Source organism: Rattus norvegicus, chromosome 19, assembly GCF_021556685.1.
Source record: "Rattus norvegicus strain SHRSP/BbbUtx chromosome 19, alternate assembly SHRSP_T2T, whole genome shotgun sequence".
Lineage (NCBI taxonomy): Eukaryota > Metazoa > Chordata > Mammalia > Rodentia > Muridae > Rattus > Rattus norvegicus.
In genome coordinates this window covers 68757130-68776255 of record NC_141552.1, presented here as the reverse complement: position 1 = coordinate 68776255, position 19126 = coordinate 68757130, and the positions used below count along the sequence as shown (strand labels likewise).

Here is a 19126-nt window from a genome sequence, read left to right as displayed (position 1 = left end):
CGGTGTCTAAGGAGCACTCCGGTGTCTGAGGAGCACTCCATGCAGTTTTCCAGCTCTGCTTTACACACACTGGTTAAGTTGCAGTTTTTTATTTCTCCTCCTTTTAAAAACATGCTGAAATATGCACAGCATGTGCTGCTGGGGAAAGTGAACAAGGGAAGTGGGTTCTCCTTCTGAGTCTTTTGTGTCTGGAGTTGTTTTCTCCAAGGGATCCCGTTGACCTGGCCTAATGACCAATCGGGAATGCAAGTCCTGTTACTACTTTACCTTTGTTTTGAAGACCACTTGGGCTAGACGTGTCACCAGCCTAGTTGGCAGCATCCTGGCCAGGATGAAGGAAGCCCTGGATGCCATCCCCAGCAACACATAATCAGGTGGTGACACAGGCCCGACAGCCCAACACTTGGAAGGTAGGAGTGGAAAGATGACAGGTTCATGGTCACTCTTGGCTGCACAGTGAGTTCAAAGCCAGCCTGGTCTTTATGAGACACTGTTTTGGCAGAATCAAGAGAGGATGAAAAACAACAGTTGGGCAGTTAGATCCTGTTAGTTTCTGATTTATGTTTGTCATCAGGATAGAAGGGTTGACTTGCTTTCCATCACCAAAGTATGCCAGCCTCACATAGAGCCTGATGCTCTCCCGAGGCCACGGGATAGACCGGCCACTTGTTTTCCTTGGTACTTCTCAGTTAAGATGCTGTACCAAGCAGCACTCTAGACTTTACTCTGTGAGACTGACTTTCTCAAATGCACAACTTCATGAAGTTCATTCTCAAACTAAGTTTCTTCTAGCAGATTAGCCAAATAAAGTTTCTTTAGTGCTACTTGTCGGGGTGGTAGATTCGAAGCTGTCCATGTAACCCTGGGACATTGCAGACGGCTGGCCTTCCAGGCCTTGGGGTGCGCACTCCTGGACATGAGCCACTGTGGGGACAGGTGTGCAGCTGCGTAGAGGACTCCACTTAGGTTGACTCCATTTGAGCCGTCTTTCCCACTTGTCTTCTTCAGTGTCTCTGATGCTCCTTGAGCTTGTCAGTGTCCAGGCTGGCAGCTAGTTGGTATTAATGCATTCTTGGGGTTCCCCAGGGGCCTGGCTCTATGCTCACCTGCTCACTTCAACTGTGGAAGCTGTTCAGTGATTTCCAAACATCTTCTTGACTCATAGATCCATTACCAAGGTCACTGCACAGAGCATCCTGTATCCTCTTCCCTGTCACCTCTGGTGTTGATTTGGTAGGCCTAAGGTAGGGCCCAGAAAATAAATTATCCACCAGACCCTACTAAGAGAGCCGTCCATGTGGATCATCAGGGGTTGAACCATAAAAGCCCAGACAATAAGTAGCTCATCCCAGGGCAAGAAAGAGCGGACCCACTCTCTCTCCTTTGTTCTATACCTATTGGCAATGCAGAAAGGCCCACAGGCTTCTTAAGCATCCCACCCAGATGCAGGGGGCTGGCTTGGCCTGTCCGGATTTTCTGTTGTTGGAGGGCCTGTGACACAGGGTGACTGTGAGATGTCCATCTGGCCCCAGCCTACATGCTGAGTGGAATCTCGAGAATTGAGTATGTTTGTATGCTGAGTTACTACTGGTAAGTATTTTATTTTGGCCTCCATCTTGGTCTTTGAGTCTTGCACTGTCATGCTTACTTTTGCACGCTGGGGTATATGACTGTGAACATGATTTATTAGAAAACATAGGTCCGGGTTGGGGATTTAGCTCAGTGGTAGAGCGCTTGCCTAGGAAGCTCAAGGCCCTGGGTTCGGTCCCCAGCTCCAAAAAAAAGAACCAAAAAAAAAAAAAAAGAAAAGAAAACATAGGTTCACTTCAGGGATGATTCAGAGCCTGGTAGGGACATGTCTGAACTGTAGTCTAATTTACATTTCATGAAGACGGGTTCCTCTTTGTTAAAAAAAAAAAAAAAAACTCAAACATTTTTAGTTGTTTTGTTTGCTGAGAAAGACTCTCAGTTTGTAGCCCAGGATAATCCTCCAAATATAATTGTCCTCCAGCCTGAGCCTCCTGGGTGCTGATAGTCCAGATGTTAGCCATTGTGCCTAGCTTATAAATCTACTTAAACAATCAAAGGACAACTTCTCAGAGTTGTTGGCCCTTAACTCTAAATGAGCTTAGGGAGCTGGGCAGATCATGAGGATGTGGTGAGAAGGTCCAGTCTGTGTTCAGCGTTGTCCTGATCTCTTCACAAGGAGAACGGGAGGTGGGAATTGCCTGAAAGATGACTCTTTATACAAGTGATAGGGGTGTGGACCTCAAGACACCATGGTGGGTTTTTCTGTACAACTAGAGATTGAACTTGGGACCTGTGAGCACACGCTAGGAAAACACTTCTCCACATTTTAAAATGTGAGGCAGGGTCTCACAGAGTCGTCCACACCACAGAGGTGGTCACACCAGCCTTGGCCGCTGCTCCCCGCTTCTGTCTCCAGAGTCACAGAGCTGACAGGTTAGTAACATTTCAGGAGCAAAGGTGTCATGCTTCAAACAAGGCTCAGCACAGAGGGGTTGTTCACCTTTCTTAGTACAGACCTGGGCTCTGAAATCCGCTTCTCTGAGACCCCACACTGTCCGTATATCCTAGCTGTTTCTCATCTGTCCAGCCGTGCTGCCTTCCATTCTTTCTGTGAGAAATTCTGTCTTTGTAGTCTCTTCCATTTCCAGCTGACTTACAACTTGTTACTCACGTAGCCCAGGGCCCACAGCCATAAATGTCCGTCATGAGACACTTGAAGAGGCTGAGGCAACTGAGTGTTGTTCTTCTAGACCAAGAGGGACCATCGAGCAACACTGCTCCTCTGAGAGCCCTCGAGTGGCTAGAAAGCGTCCTCCATCTGAGCTGCATGGCCTGAGGTAAACACCAGCTCAGTGATAGGTAGAGTATAAAGATGGCCTCTGAAATCTTAGCTTCTGGAGCACCGGTCCTTGACCTGTGCATCGAGACCCCTCTGACAAACCTCTGTCTCCAAAAACTGTTTACATTATGATTCATAACATTAACATACAGTCATGATGTAGCAATGCAATAATTCTGTGGTTGGGGTCACCACAACATGAGGAGCTGCATTAAAGGGTCACAGCCTTAGGAAGGTTGAGAACTGCTGTCTAGAAGACTCATTAATGACCGATGGGACGCAGTCCAGTGATGGAGAAACTTGAAGGGTCTGAGTTGACTAAATAAGTCACTGTGATAGTCAGGTTACCAGTTTCTGCCTGTCTTTCTGCTGTCATGTTTCCAACTAGTAGGCGCAGGTGAAGGGTCTGTGGTACACAAGTGACATCTTCCTCATTGCAGCCACCACACTGTCACCTGTATCAGAACGAGAACTTGGGGTGTGTGCACATACTCAGGACTGTGTGCATATGTGCATACGTGTGCATTTGTAGGTAAGAGGCTAAGCTAGGTCTCTTCTTGGGAAGTATCCAGCTTATATTTCGAGAGAGTTTCTCACTAAGTCTAAGGCTATTGGTAAGACTAGAGTAGCTGGTCATAAGCCCCCAGGTCTGTCTCCCAGTGGCTGGGACTGCAAACATGGCTGCTAGGGCTGCAAACTCAGATCCACATTTGTGCAACAGGCACAGTACCCACTGACCCATCCAGCCTCTGCCTTTGGTTTTTAAATGCAAACTCAATTTCTTCTGTGAAAGACAAAGTTTCTTTCTTTCTTTCTTTCTTTTTTTTTAAAGACAAAGTTTCTTGAGCGGGATGTGGGTACCTAGGAGTTGAGCTCTGCAGAGGGACGGATTCAGCCTGGTGGGTGGATTTCTGGAGTCCTCCTCTTCCCTCTCTTAGGGGCTGGCAGCAGGCAAGGTGGGCCTTGGCTCGCTGCTGAGCTGGGAGGACTACTCTCTGGGGTCAGGGTTGCTTGGGTAAGTTCAGGCTCTCTGCTACTTTATATAATTGCTGCCCCCTCCCCCCACTCTTGGGATGAAGACCCTGGAGTGTGAAATTAACACATCAAGTGAATTTGATATTGCAGTAGCCTTGGGCTACTTTTTGCAAATTAAATTTTGCAGAAATTAGCGTCAGCCTCACAAAGGCAGCATTAATTTAGTGCTGTTGACACTGAACTGTTTCCTTGAGACGGGAGGATGGTTTCACGCTAGGATAATGAGGGACCCTGGCTGTGTCAATTTTCTGTTTGGTTAAAAAAAAAAATAGCCACTGGCTGAAAGGCTTGGATAAGTCAAACTCCAGCAAGTACTACACACACAGAGAACGGACATGGACAAGTACTGCACACACAGAGAACAGACATGAACAAGTACTGTACACACAGAGAACGGACATGGACAAGTACTACACACACAGAGAACGGGCATGGACAAGTACTGCACACACAGAGAACGGACATGGACAAGTACTGCACACATAGAGAACGGACATGGACATAAGGTGTGGAGGATGGCAACCAGAAGGAACAGGTTTCAGACTTTCATTAAGGGACCTTTCTGTCTGAGATGAGTCAGCATCTCAGACCTGCTGTGATAGCGAAGTCACTGTCTTGACTGTGCTGAGAATGTCTGCCTAGGAGCCCACAGTGTCACTTACTCGGGCACCTAGAGGCCAGACCATGAGTCAGCTGTGCAGAGGCTTCAGGATTGGACTGCCTACCCGGGGTCCCTTTCTGTCTGGATGCCAAAACTTGCTCTTTGAGCATGTCCTCAGTCCATGTCCCAAGTCCTTGTCTTGTGTGTTTATACATGTACACATGTGTGCCCATGTGTGTAGAGACCTGAGATCAACCATCGGTTTCTCACTGTCCAATATTTTTAAAAAATTATCTATGTGCTTATGTGTACAGTAGGACCAGGTGCCTGCAGAGTGCAGGGATGGTGTTGAATTTTCTTAAAGTGGAATTACAGGCAGTTATGAGCAGTGTGTTATGTGTACTGGGAATTGAATCTGGGTCCTCTGGAATAGCACGGGTGCTCTTACCTGCTCAACCATTCTGACCACCTCTTTGGTTTTTGAGACAAGGTCTCTCTGGCCTTGAGTGTGCCAGTTTAGCCAGGCCAACTGTCCAGTAGGCCCCAAGGACCCACTTGCTTCTGCCTCTTCAGGAGATAACAAGTGAGCTGCACAGGTGTGGGAGCATCTGGACTCCTGTAGTGGGTGCTGGGAAGCTGAGCTCTGGTCTTCTGGTCGGTGGCAAGTACCTCAACTACTGAGCCATCTCTCCAGCTCTTCAGACCCTTTCCAAATGTCTTCTGCAGTGTAGGATTGTCTCTTTACCTTACCTGCTGGAGGCTTTTCTCTTCAGTTTGAATCCCAGGAGCTGATCCTTCGGGTCCTGTGGTGGGGAGGGGGCAGGTTTCCCAGGGGGAGCTGCAGGCAGGGCTCTGTTTGCACAGTGTGTCCGGCATGTCCTTTCCAGGGCAGCAGCTGCTACTCTGTGTGGCCTTAATCTCCGAGCCAACAGCACTGTTGATGCGGGATAGTAATTCATACAGAGAGCTCTTGGCAGGGACTCGACCCTGTGCTTTATCTGTAGACTGGAGAAAAGCTGTGATCATGCAGGTACCAGGGGCTTCTGTCTCCCTGGAACAGTTCTTAGCACTAATTCACTTGGCTGGCCTTCTGTGTCAGGCAGGTAAGAAAGTGTAGCCAGGAATGGAGTTCTCAGATTTCTTCCTCCTTGCCTCTGTGAGGCAGGCAGGTGTGTTGTTGGTAATGGACACATTGGGTTGGCCCCGGCAGAAGAGAGCTGGGCTCTCTGAGGCTGTGTGACATACCAAAGACAGCAGCTGAGAGACAGCATTTGTGAGGAACAGAAACATTAAGGAGGATGGGAGAGGCAGGCAGCCCGTAGTGGGGATGAGGGGCACTGAGGAGAAAGGGTGTTGCTTGGCTTGTGGGTTCAGAGGGTACAGCCTGTGGTTCCTTGCCCTGCTCTATCTGGATCAAACATGGTGGCCAGAACGTATGGGGGGTAAGATTCTTTGCCCGATGGTGGACAGGAACAGAGCAAGGAAGTTACAAGGGACCAAGTCTAACTTTATAGGTCCACACCCCCCAGTGACCTTTGTCCTCCAACTAGGTTTCCAGAAGTTTCCAGAATCTTCCAAAGAAAGACCAGGAGCTCAGGACCAGGTGTTTAATATATGAACCTCTGAGGACATTTTAAACCATCCAAAACCCTGACCTCAGCAGCAGCTCAGACCTGGCCTTGGAGAGAAGATACAGCGATTAGAGGACGAGGACTCCTGGCCACTTGGGATTTCCAATGGCCTGGGTCTGTCTCCAGCGCATTGGCCAATGAGTTTTAGGACAGGCGACCTCTTGAGCTCTGATACTTGCCTCTGTAGAACTCTTCCTCGTGTCCCAGCACCTCTGAGAACCCCTGCCATAGCCCTTTAAATTGCATGCTTGTCTTTGTTGTAGTTTTTACTCCTGTGACAAAACACTGTGATAAAAGGTTATCATTGGGAGGAAAGGGCTTGTTTGCCTTTATATCCTAAAGCCCAGTGGGTTGCCTGAAGCCCAGCCTCAAACAGGATAGGAGCCTGGAGGCAGGAGCTGTTGCAATGGAGCTGTTGCATGGAGCTAATGGAGGGTGCTGCTCCCCGGCTTGCTCCTTGTCACATGCTCAGCCTGCTCTCTTATAAACCTGGACCACCAGCCCAGGGGTGGCCCTGCCCACAGTGAGCTAACTAAGAAAATGCACTACGGGCTTGACTACAACCTGTTCTTTATGGAGGCAGTTTCTGGTTCTCTCCCCTGAATTGAGTCTAGCTTGTGTCAAGGTGACATTTAACGCCAGCACAGCATTCTCAGGGCTCTGACCACTCTTCTGGAGACCACTGTTCTAGCTGAGCCTGTGTGCTACAGAGATCATTCACGACTTTCTGTAACCCTGGTTGCTGTTACTTCAAAGTGCCCTTTGAGGACCTTGTGGCTCCCTTCAGGAGGCTGCCTGACAGCTGCTGGTTCATACCTTGTGATGGGCAGATCTTCCCTCCTCTCCTCCTGTGATGGACATGACTTAGTCGTGGGGTGGTTGAGTTAGGAAATGATGTTGTACTTTTTATAACTCTTTTTTTTTTTTTTTTTGGTTCTTTTTTTCGGAGCTGGGGACCGAACCCAGGACCTTGCGCTTCCTAGGCAAGCGCTCTACCACTGAGCTAAATCCCCAACCCCACTTTTTATAACTCTTAATATGAGGGAGTTCTCTGTACCCTAAGGTCCTTTCCTTGACATCTTCTTTTCCTTACCAAAGGCAGACCCATCCCCTGCATCTCTCTTGTGTGTGTGTGTGTGTGTCTGTCTGTCTGTCTGTCTGTCTGTTTGTCTGTCTGTGCAGCCCAAGTTGGCCTTGAACTTGTGGTGAACCTCTTTCTTAGCTTCCAGAGTGCTGGGATTTCAGATGTGTGACATCGTGCTTAATGTGGAGTGGACTATATTTCAGCTGTGTCTTTTATATAGGACTGGATAGTAGCTTCTGAGGTCCTGTACACAGCTGGACAGGTTAGGGGCTCTGCTGAGGTCAGAGTCTGTTTTCTCTTGTCGGCATGTCTAAGGCAACCCAGGAAGGAGGTATGCGAGGTCAGAGCTGGGCTCACCTGTTCCAGACACACTTGGGTATTGAAGGTGGAGCCTACTTTTTCTCTCTGGTAGAAGAACCTGAGATGTCTCCTGTTGGGCCTTGCTCGCATATGGAGTAATGCAGATAAGCAATAGAAGTACTGTGGTGCCTCTAACCTCTTTTTTTTTTTTTTTCTTTTCTTTTTTTGGAGCTGGGGACCAAACCCAGGGCCTTGCGCTTGCTAGGCAAGCGCTCTACCACTGAGCTAAATCCCCAACCCCCGCCTCTAACCTCTTTAATGTGTCACTGTCTTCTCTGTACAGGGAGGAGCAGCTGCATGGCAGGGAGCACACATGCATGTTCTTTCAATGTTGGGGTTATAACTGATTTCAAAGGAAAGGCATCCTGGAAAACTGAACGATAGCCTCACATTTGTAAACAGCCTCTGGGGTGGGTGAGCATAGCTTTCGTTTCATGAGTAGTTAGTTCTAAGAGAGAACATAGAAAGGGGACCTGGTTTTGCTTTGTAGTCACAGGGTGGTGTGTAGTTGTATTCTGTGCTCTAGTTAGATTCTGTTGCTGTGAGATAGAACACTCTGACCATGGGAGGAAAGGGTTGACCTCAATGCATGTCATAGCCGTCTTTGTAAGAAGTCGGGGCAGAAACTCAAAGGAGGCACTTGGAGGCAGGCCTGCCTGCTAGGCAGTGCAGTGTTGTCTAACCAGGAACTCACTTTAAGCTGAGAAGTGCAGCAGATCCCGTGAAGGATGCTGCTTGCTGGCTTACTCACAGCTAATGCTGAGCTAGTTTTCTTAGGCAGCACAAGAGCACTTGCAGGTGAATGTGGCTGCATCATGACTGGGGTGGGCCCTCCTACATCATTAAAACCAAGACCATTTCCCACAGACATGCCTGTAGTCCAAAGTGTTGCAGGCAGTTCCTCTCAGCTAACTCTAGGCTATGTCAAGCTGTCTGGGAAAGCCAGCTAAGGCTGAATGCTAATTCTTCCTTCCCCCTAAACTTGGAAATTACTTCCTTACTGTAATAGAAAGTAGTTGACCCTTTGTGAGCCTGTTGGTAAAAATAAACTATCAAACTCTGGGACTGTGTAAGTCATCAGCTCCTGCAGCCTGGAGGCCAGGAGTCAGAACAAGCACAGTTGCTGCAGGAAGTCGTCCTCCGACGTGGCAGCATCAGCTGTGTGTGTTACAGAAGGCCATATTGTCACAAAAATAGTAAATGCTGCATTCTTCCTGAGTGCATTCCCATCGAAGAAACCGCGTGGCAGGGGTGGGGGGAGCCTGCGTGCCGTTCTGAGCAGGAGTAAAAGCATCACTATTTTTAGGGGAGCACAGCAGAAAGGCTTTGGTGGCACAGAGGCTAGGAAAACAGTTTGTTAAAAATAGGTCCTGAAGTGTAAACACGTGTTTCTCAGTCCCCTCTTTTAGCACAGCCATGGGAGGGCATCATCTCTGTGGTGAGCATGTGCCCGTATGTGGTGGGCATCTGTGCAGCTTGTGTGTCCAAGGGTCTGCTTGCCGGCAGACTATGGCTAACTCCCAGATTCCTGTCCCTTTGTCTTGTCTTTGTGTCTCTGCTATGACTGCATTTAAATGGCCCCAGTGGTTACCAGTACTCAGCAGAGGGATCAAAGCAACACATGGTCACCCTCAGTGTGCCTATCCACAGTGATTTTTTTTATTTTTTAGAGATAGTCTCTCACTGGCCCAGAACTCACCAGTCAGTCCTCTTGTCTCTGTAGCATCAGGATTATGACAAGGAGCTCCAATATCCAGCTCCTCCGTGTGGGATCTCGAGTTCATGCTCAGGCCCTTGCACTTACTCGCAAGGGAAGCATTTACCACTGGCCCATCTCCCTGGCACCCGTTTGAAGTACTCTCGAGTGTCTCTCCTTTTGAATATTTTAAATATTACAAAATGTGTATCAGAGTGTCTGTCTTAGGCCACACTTGCTGTGTGTCTTGTGTTGTTACTGCCTTCCCTGTTAGAGACGGGCCGGCCTGGCTGTGCGGCCTGCCTGTGTGGATGTTAGCTGAGTCGATGGAGCCATTGGTGATGCCCGTGAGATTGACAGGCTGCTTCTGCCTGCAGTGACTGACAGCAGCTCACAGAGGCACAGTCAGCTGTTTTCCAAATGCTTCTCACAGTCCTGGCTGGCAGTACCATTGCTGTCAGGGTTATTTCTTGTGCAAATGAAGGTGGCTGTGAGGTTCTGAAGACTGGCAATCCTGTTTGCCTAAGCTAAGCTACCCTGGCACTGCAATTTCTCTATTGGTTTGGAAAATACAGAAGAAGACAAAAAATACCCCAAGCCCAAAGCACTGTGATAAAGTCTGGCTCGCGGGTGACTGAGTAAGAATGTTCACATTTAAAGCCCTGAGAACAGTAAATATTTGCCTTGCTGAAGCGCAGCCTTCCTCCTGCGCTGTGTCTTGGTTCTTTCAGCCTTCTTTCTGCCAGGCTACCAGAGAGCTGTTCCTGGGAGGAGCATCACTTTCCTCCGCCTGCAGCAAGGTGAACTGATGGAGTGGCTTTATTAGTCAGGATTTCCGCACAGCAGCAAAACTGGACAGAGCGTTTTTTACAGTATGAGACTAGACCCTTTTCAAGGCTGTGCATATCTGGTCTCCATGCCTGCCATGAAGAAACTCCCTATGGGTTTCCTCCATCAAACCCAGTTCACCGGGAGCCTCTGTCTCTGGTTGGCTTCCGAATGATCCAGAAGCCTTCCTTCTTGCTTGTCATCTACGGTAGCAGGGATACAGAGAGTTAGAGACAGAGATTCAAGGTGGAAACAGTGGATAAGGGCATTAGCTGTCTAAGCCTGAAGACCTGAGTTCAAAGACCCCAGTGTCCTTGAAAAAGTTGAACACAGCCACAGGTAGGTCATGACCTGAGACCTCAGCACTGTGGAAGGTGGGGTCAGGAGGCTCACTGGAGTTTGCAGGCTGCCAGGTTAGCTCCAAGCTTAGTGAGAGGGCTTTGTTTCAAGGGTCGGTGTAAACAGTGATAGACTATCCTCCCACACGTGCGCACACCACACACAGTCAAGGTTAGCAGGAGGAAGGAGCAGAGTAAAGCCCATCATATGGTTGCATGTTCAAACTCCAAGTTCAAGTTGGACCAGCAGGGCCATGAAAGAGTTTTTCCTCTTAAGTTCACTCATCTGTCCCGTCAGGCTGCCAGTGACCTCACTTATTCTAACAACAACATCTGTCTATATAACCTTTCCACAAATAGGACACTGCATTCAGCACTAGGCCTTCCAAAGCAGCCTTGGCACCTCTGTGGTTGACACAGGTCACCCCAAACCACCACTGGTGCCTTGAAATGGGCGTTTTCCTTTGGGATACTTCCTGCAGCCCACACAGCAGGGGCCTTTCAGGGAACAGGTAGAGCCTGCTACTGAAGAGCAAACAGGCAGGTGGACAAGGAAGGGAAGAATCACAGGAGAGCCTCAGCATGGACGTGCTGGAGCCACGTGAGGCACCAGGCAGACCAGAAGCAGAAGCGCAGGCAGTGGCTTCTGGGTCCTGTACCCTCTGCAGTGACTGCAAGCTCCTCTGTTCTTGGCCAGCTTCCTCCATGCCTCTGGCTCGCCAAGGCCCCTGGGTCTCTGTGGAGGTGCACTCCTCTGCTGACGTTTACCTTCCCACATCTTTTCTCCTGTCCTATACTAACCCTACTTGCAACCTCCTTCTCTGGGTGGACGCCATCCCTGTGTGATGTGCCACCTCTTTACAGTTTGTCTGTACACAGGCACTGTACTGTCTTCCACTTTGCATGTGGTCTCCACAAGGTGAGCAACTGTCTCTCTTCAGGCTCACTACTGCAGTGCTGGCTTGCTCCCAGGCTGAGAAAGGGCTTAGTTCATGTTTGCTGCAAGAGTAGATGAACAGTGTCTTTATTGAGCGTGTTCTTGTTTGTTTGTGTCTTCTACAAGTCTTCACGCTGTGGGAAGTACCTGCCACACAATAGAGCCATTTGGGTTCCAAGTTCTTTGTGAATTGAGTAAAGGCTGCCAGGAGACAGGAAGAGCCGAGGGGGCTGTATGCAGTCTGTGCTGGTCCCGGGGTGGGGTTGTGTGCAGTCTGTGCTGGTCCCGGGGTGGGGTGGGCTCCTCTGTTGTGCTTGCTCACCCTCCAAGCTCAGCACAGCTCCAGAGCAGCTCTGTCTGAGCCTCATGGAAGTCATCAAAGCCAGGGAGGCTCTGCCTTGAGCGTCTCCATGATTTCTGCACTAATATTCATTTGAGTATTTATTTTCCTTTTGCTCAACTAATTATGCTGTAGCAAAGCTTGACTGTAAAAAGTGGATTATGTAATTACCTCTCTAGAAAATTGGCTTTCAACTTGCACTTGGGATTAGTGTTTGAAAAGACTGAGATTCTGCTGTGGGATGCATGCTGGGTCTTTCCTGGGCTGTTGTGTATCTGGAGATCACCTCTGCACAGCACTGGTGTTTGATGGACCCTGTGGTATTATTAACTTGGAGGTTAGGTTACCACATATGTCCAGAGTCAGGTTCAACCAGTTAGAAGAGTCAAAACTTAAAAACAGAAAAATCGAGATTTATTTTATGTGGCTACATTGGGAAGAGAGACAAAGAGATCCAGGAAAACCCCCAAGTCTGTCTTTAGACTCCTAAAACAAGAATTAATTCTAAACATGGGCTGGGGATGTGGGTATCTCTGGAGCCAGAATACATGGGTGGCCCTGCCCCACTCTGACCCAGCTGCGTCTGTCACGTGGGCTGACAATTATTACAACTGTGAGAAACCACTTTCTGGGTCTTAAGTGGATAGAAGACTTGCCTGGAGCCTCTTCAGTCACCCATTCTGGGCAGACAGGTCAGAAGCCTTTCCTGCTGCACCGATAGGTCAAGGATGTTTTCCACGTGGTCTGAGGGAAACAGGAGAGACTAGGAGAGGAGAGGATTGAAGACTGGAGACGCTATCTTGGCCGGGTCACTGTTGGTTCACACTGTCTCTGAAGGTACTAGGTTTGAATTGCCTTGGTTATTTTGACATGAGGTCTCATGTAGCCCTTTCTACACAGTGAGGTTGGCCTTGAACTCCTGATCTTCCTATCACTATTTCCTGAGTGCTGGGATGTGAGCTCCATACCCAGCTTTCATGATATGTTCTGAGCTGGCACAGATGAGTCTGTTTGTTTGTTTGTTTGTTTGTTTGTTTGTTTGTTTGTAATACTATTCTCTCTTTTCCCAAAGTAATTGAACTTACGAAGGTTCTTACATCAAGGGAAACAATCTAACTGATTGAACCAGCAGCCCATAGAATGGGGGAAACTTTGTGTGCTATGTATCAAATAATGGATTAATGTCTAAGATATGTGATAAACTAAAAGAAATTCAGTACCTGAAAATACCCAGTAAGTCACAAATAAACTACCACCACTTCTCCAAGGAGGAACATAGGTGACCATAGATACGGAAGAATTTCCAACATCTTTGCACAGAACATACCTTGCAAGGCAGACTTCATCAGACAGTTGACTAGAAGACAGCCCAAGAGTAGAGGCTTAGTCCAAATTCTGAAGGTTAGGTGGGGACTAGGAAAGACCCCTGGTTGTTTCCTTCAGAGGGATGAAGGTCTTTCCCCCAGTACCTTGAACTAGTTCTTGTAAGAGTGAACTGTTAGAAGAGGGACCCCTAACCCTGAGCTCTTGGCTTTCTCTGCTCATCCTGACCCCATGCTCAGAAATCTCCAGAACTGGAGCTAAACTTCCCCTATTAAGTACCCAGCAGCAGGAACCTTTTTTTAGTAACAGAAAGCTGACTGGGCTCCCTAAGACATGATCTGGGGAAGCCAGCCTCTTCCTCCCACAGCCTTCTGCCTGTTGTTTTCATCTGAGTCTTGGATATTTGTGTCTTGTGTTCCTATGTTTGTGCTGGGCACCCCACGTGAATGTGTGTGGGATAGGCCAGACAGCAACTTCCTTCAGGATTGTTCCTCAGGCACTGTCCAGCTGGGGGAGGGAGACAGGATCTGTCACTCAGCCTGAAGCTCATCGATGAGGTTAGAGTGGCCCTGTGATGGAATTTGAGAAGCGACTCCTGCAAGTGGTCTCCTGACATGTCTTCACATGCATGCCATGCACTCCTGTGTGCACACAAAATAAACCAGCAAATAAATGTCATAGAGGTTTAAGAGTGACTGAGCAAAATACCTAATGCGACTGTCTAGCCTGCACATGTGCTCACACATGCACCAACCTACACATGTGTGTGCGCACACACATACCAGCTTACATACACACACACACATACCAGTCTACATACACACACACACCAGCCTACATACACACACACACACACACACACACACCAGCCTACATACACACACATGCCTACACATACCCCCATACAACACACACACACATGTGCACGCACACATGCTGGAAGAAGATGTTAAAAGCAGGTGTGAAAAGCAAGCAGTAAGAACTGCAGACCTGACAGTCGTTACAGAAGGGGCCGCCGTCTGACTTTGGAACCTGTGTGGTGAGGTAGGAACTGCTGAGGTCAGTTTTGCTTTTCCTGGTCTTCATATCCCTTTTTATGTGTCAAGTCCCAGTGCTTGTGCTCCTCAAATGCCTGTAATGGCTGGAGAGCTGGCAGGTGGGCAGGGCTAATGTTACCATGGTGCCCTCCTACCCACTGGTTGGTTTATGTTGAACAAACTGGTAGCAAGTGTGTTTGGGAACCTGCTCTTTAGGAGGAAAGATGGTGCCATCCAGGTCTCTCAGCATTACAGAGCCTGTGTACCATCCTTTGTCGTCCACCACGGCCTAGAATGTGGGATGTGGGAGTGAGTCAGTCGCTTGTCCATGTATAAGAAGACAAAACTTGTCAGCTTAGGAGATGGTTCTGGTGGTAAAGTCCTTGCTCTGTGAGCATCACGACCTCAGTTTGATCCCCAGCAGTCTCTTTAAAAAGCGAGGCATGGTGTTGTACACTTGGAATCCCTGCCTTGGGAGCTGGCTACAGGCAGGCCCCTAGGCTTGCTGGCCAGCTAGCCTGGCCTCATCTGGGAACCCCGGGACAATGGAGGGACCTTGACTCACAAAGCAAGTTGGCTGGCACCTGAAGAATGATGCCCAAGTTTGACCTCTGGCCTCTACAGATGCCCCCCGCCCCCTGCACGCATGCACACATGTACAGAAGGAAAAAACTCAAAGGTTATGTTGGGGGTTACAGGGATGTGTGGGTTTGTGGGTAGATGTACTTAGGTGTGTTTAAGACACTTCGTGTTTATAGTAATTTTAAAATTAAATCATCTTGAATATTGATACTGGTTTTGTTTTGTTTTTTGTTTTGGTTTTGTTTTCACAACAAAAATTTTCACCAGGTCATGGGACCACATTTGTGTACCACACAAGGGACCCATCTGGGGTAGAGGCATGGGAGAGTATTGCCTTCCGTGGGTCTCCTCAGTTCATGGTCCTTGAGCAGCAGGGACACTTGCAGCTAGACAGAGGGTACAGCGCTGCCTCCCGCGGCACAGCCTGAGAGCACAGGCTCCCCGAGCAGCTTCTTGCTGATGCTTGGACAGCTTGGCTGTTTCTCGTGTCTGCGGAAATAGTAGGTGGTAAAGCCTGGTTTGTCATATGCGGCTTCCAGTGTGTACAAACAGGGTGTGCTTCACTCACTGCTCACAACCACACAGGGAGGGTGAGATCTGCAGATTCTCTTGCAGGTTCTCTCTTCCTTTCTTGTCGCCAGTCCCCTCCCCTCTGAGGTAAGACAAGCCTCAGCTGTTGGGACCCAAGGGAAGATGGGGCTGACGTTTACTTTCTGACGGCTGCTCCTCTGTCACTTGTGAATCTCTGCAGAAAAGTTGGTTATTGATGACTTTTCAGAGTAAGGTGATTATAGTTAATATTCAAAGGGGAGACGTAGCCAAGGGTCTCTGAGGGATTGGTTCCTGAACTCTCTCCATGAAGTTTTATAGTGGTGCTGTGGGCTGTCTCTTAGTTCTTGCAAAGCCTGTTGTTCAGTTTTTGAGTGTTTACTAGCATGTATTTATGTGTGTGCCACATGTGTGCACTGTCTGCTGAGGCCAGAGAGGGTGTTGTAGCTCCTGGAACTGGAGTTCCAGACAGTTGTTAGCCACCCAAAATGGGTTCTGGTATTCATACTCAGTCCTCTGGAAGAGCCGTCTGTGCTCTTAAGCACTGAGCTGCCCCAGCCCGGGGGTGGTGGTGGTGGTAATTTAATTTAATACCCATTTTCTCTTGTCCTGAGAGCTTTTGTTAATGACAGGTACCATGTGAAGCTGGTGAGGGGAACTTGTCCCTCAGTAGAGTAACCAACGAGGTCTGCAGAGCTGTGGTTTCATCCTCAAAGCCACATTGTGGTCTTAAGTGTCTGCAAACTTCTGGGGTTCAGTCAGATTTCCTCTGGTTCTCTGTGTAGGTCTCTCATACGAGGGTAGCACTGTGTGTCTAAAACACTGGAGAAGCCTTTGTCTCATGGCCACCAGTATAGAGCCTTGTGGCAATCAGAGACCATTGTTTGTTGTAAGAGATGGGAAACTTCTCTGGCCATACTGAGAGACTGGCTTATTCTAGGCAGCAATGACTGGTCTCTGTTTCCCTCCCTTTTGGGCTCCATCCTCCCGGCATCAAGGCCTATTTGTTACGTGACAGCTCTGACTGACCTGGAAGGCAGAGCACCTCCCACCCCAGCCCCAGCTTCTAGCTGCAGTGTGTCCCCATCCTCAGGAGAGAGCTGTGCAGGCTCAGCACTCGAAGCTCAGAGAGAAGGTCAAGTCTCCTCATGTGACATGTCTGGGGATGCTTGGTTTAATAGAAGAATAGTAAACCCACAGGAGAGCTTTGGAGCTGAGGTAGGAATCGGACGGTGGAGGAGCCACCCTGGATTTCGCTTGCTCTCGTAGACATGTTTCCAGGTGTTTGACTTGTAAAAACTGTGACTCTGATTTTGGCAGGGAGGGGTTGAGGGGAGGACACATTTTGCCAATGAAAAGCATTAAAATTCAGGCTTCTGCCGGTGTCAGATTTCATACAAAAGACATTTTACAGTCAAACCCAGAAAACGTGGAAATGGAGATTTATAATGGAAATGCTGATTCAATTTGAGCCAAAGCCAGCCATTTCATGAGGGAAAATTAGATTAAACACTGGATGCCTAGACCTAAAAGGCGCATGTACGCATGGATCTCGGGCATTCGGGTGCTTCCTGTGTGAGCAGGAGACGTCGTCTTGATGTTGGAGGCCTTTATTCTTTTGTCCGTCTTTGGACTTATGAGACCCCACAGTGTATGGTTTGCAGTCTGCTGATTGTGCAAGATCAAACCGGAAGTTGTGGGTGGAGGTGATTGCCTCGTGCTACACTGTGCAGTCTTTAGGAGTTTAAAAGGCCATTTAGATGGTGACTTTGGGGCTCCCAGTTACTTAGATGTGGGGGCAAGGAGCTCCCAGGGAGGAAGCACTCAGACCTGTTGGCAAGGGAGAGGCTTCCTGCTGTGGTTGGGACCTAGACACCCTGGGCCTCTACCCTGACCCAGGCTGTTCCCAGACGTGCCCTCCCATTCCAGGGCTGCCTGCCTACCTCACTCTGCAGTAGTCTCTAGATACACAAACATCCTGATTCTGACAAAGCCCAGTTCCCAGTCATTTTCTTTGGTGACAGTGCTGTTGGTGGCTCTATCCAGGAAGCCGCTGCCAAGGCCGAGCTCATACTCCCAGCTTCTATGGGCTGTGTTTCTTGTGTGTGTGTGGGGTGGGGTAATGCAGGTTAGGGTTAGTGTTTGTGGGGGTGGAGGGCAGAGATCAACATTACACGTCTTTTTCAGTTAGTCTCCATAATGTCTAAGTCATGATCTCTTACTGTCCTGGAGTGTTCCCGTTCAGTGTGGCTGGCCACTGGGCCAAGGGATCCTCCTGTCACACCCCCAATCACCCCTGGTATAAGTCATGAGCCAGGAAGCGCGGCGTTTATGTGAGTGCTGGAGGCTTCACGAGTGCAGGACAAGCTCCTTCCCAGTCATCTCCCCAGACCCGGTGCTTGTCTTCTGTGAGTTTTATAGTTTTTGCACTTTTCTAATTTATCTTTTTTGGGTGATTTTCATATGTGGAATTAGATAGGGTCCAATTTCATATTTGGAAATGCACATCTAGTTTTTTGTTAGAAACGTTTCCCCCACTGGATTCTTTCCATCCATATTTAAGAAGACGTGATAGTGTGTCTGAGACTGTATCACAGAGGCAACTTCTGAAAGACTTGCTGTGTGTAGGACTTCAATAGGCAGACATGTGGCTAAGGAGAGGGAGGAAGGCCTTGCCGAGTCTTTGGGTAAGAAGCATGCAGCAGAGCACCCTGGGTAAGAACATGGAGTCAGCACATGTGAGACAGAGGTCTGGCTCCAGCAAGGCCCGGCCGGGATGGGTACAGCGCTGCTGACTTAGTCAGTCAAGCTTTGTTCTGAGGGACTACGATAGGGTCTGACTAGGCTGGTGGCAGCTGAAGCAGAGAGGGAAGGAAGCACATGTCAGAGGAAACTGCATAGTAAACCTGATGGCTGTGGCTGGACGTGGACCTGAGACATCTGTGTGAGAGTTTGCTGTGTGGTGGTGCTGGACAAGGGCTGAGGAGGCTGGACCATAAGCAGGAGCAGTCACAGTGCAGACGGGAAGCATTGAGTGAAGAAGGAGTTTTAGGTTGTGGGTAAATACTGAACCCTCAGCATTGAGAGGGTGTGTGCAACCTCCAGGATGCACCAGAATTGAGAGAAGGTAGCCAGGGTCAGCTGGAACACCAGCATCTGCAGGAAGCCCCAGGAGGAGGAGCCAGCAGGGGACACAAAGACGCAAACAGGGGTCTCTGTCGGACCCACGTGACTGCTCCTGCTCCCTGCTCCATCCTGGCCAGGTCTGCACCCTTGTAGATGTAGATGTAAGCGGATCATGAGTTCCAGCTCAGGGCCAGACACAATTGTGAGAAGGGATGTCGGGGAGGAGGGCAGCAAGGAATGGAGGACAATTTGTGTAACAGTCTGGGGCCCTGCCCATCATGTGGAACTAGCTGGTTCCTGGTTTGCAATCACACTAGCATCCCACCTGATATACCTGTGGCCCAAGTTCCCTTGTTTACCTTGGTCCCCCAAGGCTGTAAATCATGGGCTCATCATAAGGGGTTTCTCTAGGGATTAACTATTTCAAGTTCATCGTGAAGTCCTGAACTCTGATGAAAAACATCCTAGCTGTACCTTGGGATCTGCTGTCCGGAAGCCCACACTGGGGAAATCTCCCGCAAGGCTTGCCTAAGAACCGTGGAGTTTAATTCCAGTGTGAGCTTTAGACCAAGGTAGAAGTCAAGTGTACCTTACCCCATATTGTAGAACTCCAGAGTGAAGAATCCCGTTTTCTGCATTTTCATGGCCCTGTTACTGTTGCTAGCAGATCGTGTTTGTTTTACTTTAAAAACTCTCTGAATGAAGCACTTATTTTTCTGCCCAGATTTAACAAAAAAAGCTGTCCTACTCTGACTGAACTTCCTGTCAATGATGGTTGCTATTTAATAAC

At 48.8% G+C, this 19126-nt stretch overlaps 1 protein-coding gene across 4 annotated transcripts in view; it reads left to right on the top strand.

Moving 5' to 3' along the window:
* Sipa1l2 (signal-induced proliferation-associated 1 like 2) overlaps positions 1-19126 on the top strand; it is a 155971-nt gene that overhangs the window by 60955 nt on the left and 75890 nt on the right.